This window comes from Halichoerus grypus, chromosome 14, assembly GCF_964656455.1.
Source record: "Halichoerus grypus chromosome 14, mHalGry1.hap1.1, whole genome shotgun sequence".
In the NCBI taxonomy this organism is placed as follows: domain Eukaryota; kingdom Metazoa; phylum Chordata; class Mammalia; order Carnivora; family Phocidae; genus Halichoerus; species Halichoerus grypus.
In genome coordinates this window covers 84,871,463-84,874,355 of record NC_135725.1, presented here as the reverse complement: position 1 = coordinate 84,874,355, position 2,893 = coordinate 84,871,463, and positions in this window count along the sequence as shown.

Here is a 2,893-nt window from a genome sequence, read left to right as displayed (position 1 = left end):
GGGCAGGGAGACCACCCTGTAACCAGCTCACCCTCAGTAACCAGCACAGCATCCGGCACGTAGTAAGTGCTCAATAAATAATGGTTGACCATCAAACCAAACAACTGGGATACAGTCAGACTGCACGAACTCAAGCATCTAGGCTGATGCACATGGGTTCTGACAGATACACGCAATCATACGTGTGTGTGACCATGAACACTGACACGCTAAACATCCACCTGCACACACACAGTCATAGTCCCAATGCCTGGGCCCACTCCAGCCAGCATCCTAACGCACATGAACACTGCCTCCCACACAAAGCTCATTTATTTTGATTTATGAATATTACAAAAATAAACCTGAGCGTCTTCTTGGGATTCTCTGATCCTGACACAGGTCCCCACGATATTGCTTTTCTGCTCCTGGTTACCTGAAATTAGCAGAGTAATTCGGAATCTGCATCTTTATTTAAAAGAAAAAACTGTAGATGCAGAATTATAAAAATTTAATATGCTCCCAGGAAAATGAAAAATGAGAGGTTGTGATCTCGTCTAACACTTTCAAATGTGTTTATTAATTCATGTTTTAAATCATAAGTTTCATTCGGTGAGAGCCATGCACAGCAATAAGCCTGTTTTAAAATATTAATGAATAAACAATATTTCTCTATTGAAATATAACATGCTTCTTTGAACAATGGACCACCAGTAATAAATCAAAACCAGGAGAAAATTGCATTTCATATTTAATACAAGTTGAACTCTGCCTTTTTATAAATGATATCTTTTTTGTTTAATTGGCGTCAGTTCAGATCTAGCAGATTGCTAATAAAATTCTGGATTTCCATATTTAATGATGCATATACTTTCTGCTGAAATTTTACCAGGAAAAAGGAATCAGCCTTCTATTATCTCCTGAGATGGTGGTGAGAGGTGAGGCCAAGGCCTCCATCCAGCCTTGAGGGCGGCAGGGGGTGAGCCGGCCAGAGGGGGTGGGTTGAAGAGGCCGGGCCACTCCTAGGGACCCCACGTGGCAGCTGACACCCCCCCCCCGATGACCCCTCTGCTGACCGGAAGTAATCATTCCAACAAGAAGGGCCACAGACTGGTGTCCCCTTCTGATCTGGGGCACTGTCTAACAATAACAACAAAAAGAAGAGAAGCCACTCCATCCCAAGGGCCATGTGTGCATCAGCTCATTAATCTTTATGACAGCCCTAGGAGGAAGGTAGGAACAACATCTCCCCATTTTACAGGTGAGGAAACCGAGGCCACAGAGTAGAGTGAGGAGGTGACATGCCCACAGACACACACAGGAGGTAAGTGGCAGGACTCAGCCTGACTCCAGGGCCCTAGCTCTTCATACTACAACATGCTGCCTTGAAGGAAATGAATGAACCCGGGTCTCAGAAGACCTGGTTTTTATCAACAGTGAATGAAGTGGGACACTGGCTGGAATGCGAGTGCAAATCACAGGACAGGATAAGGAAGAAGAGCTGGCCATCGTCCCAACTACACGCACGGCACTTCGCTGCACCACCTTGCTCCATCCCCCTGACAATGCTGGGAGGCAGGTGCTTGACAGCTAAGGAAACTGAGGCACAGGAAGGTTACACGACTTGCCCAAGGACACGCAGCCGGTATGAGGCAGAGCTGGACTCTACCCCAGGCAGTTTGACTCGGAGCCCGCATTCATGGGTGCTAAGCCATGGTGCTTTCCTAGCCATGGGGCCATGTTGAACCACCGGGCACCCATTTCTGTCTCTGTGATGGGGCCAGTAGCCACTGGGCTGTGAGGTGTGGCTCCTGGTGGTGCACTAGGTGGGGCACAGCTGGAAGCAGGCTCCATGCACATCGGCTGAGTCGGTGACAGCTGACTTCTCGGAGCTGAGAGATGGTTGGGTTGATTGTCGGTGGGGCTGGGTCGCTAGGCCCAGTGGGGATGAAGTGCTGGCCATTTGTTGTCCTGAGGTGCTTGTGGACTCAGCAGTCTTTCTGAAGGTGTCCCTGGGACCCCAGGGGGACAGGAGCCCATGGCTCTGATGGGGGGTGGTGGTGGTGGCACCTGTCTCCGTCTCTGCTCAGTTCCTGAGTCAGGCTCACCAACGGTGACTGTCCGTTGCATCAGAAAAAGATACTTTGATAAGACAGCCAGGCACAAAGGGTTAAAAACGTGACTTTTGGCTTCAGGCACACCCAGACTGGTGTTCCAGCTCTGTGTGTCTTCGGCCAAGTGGCTTCAGTTTCCTTTTCTACAAAGTGGAGGTGATAGCCAGACTTGCTCACGAGGCTGCTGTGAGGGTTTGGAGAGCGAGCCTGGGGAGCAAGAGAGCAAGGCTTCTCGTCGCTTCTCTGACAGCTCTGCTCGCCGTGCCCCCTGGTCTCTGCACATGCTTGTCCCTTGCCTGGTCCCCCCTTCCCTGAAGCTGCCCCACCCCCCACCCCTCACGCCTGTCCTCCTAATCCTCTCTTCCTGAAGTCCCTGCCTGATCATCCAGTGGGGATGCCGAGCCTGGAGCCTGGCTCTGTCAGAGGGTGCAGCAGTCTGGGTTCAGCCTTAAAGGATGGGCATCCATCGGGGAGACAGGGTACAGCAACAACATTCCAAGAAGAGAGAACAAGGAAACTCGGACTCAAAAGGTGACGTCCCTCGTCCGAGGTCACACAGCTGGTGGGAGGCAGACCCAGGGTGGGGTTGGAGACCTGCTCACCCTGACTGGCTGTGTGGACAGTGGGCTAAGTGGCCAGGGGCTGGAGCTAAGCTGGACAGCGCCTGGGACCTGCACTCACCCACGGGGCACAGGTGGGACTCCGCCGGTAACAGAGAACGTGCGGGACACGTGCCCCAGGCCCCGTGCTCAGCACTTCTCGTTCATCATGACGGCTGCCCTCCCGGGTCCGCTTGCCTC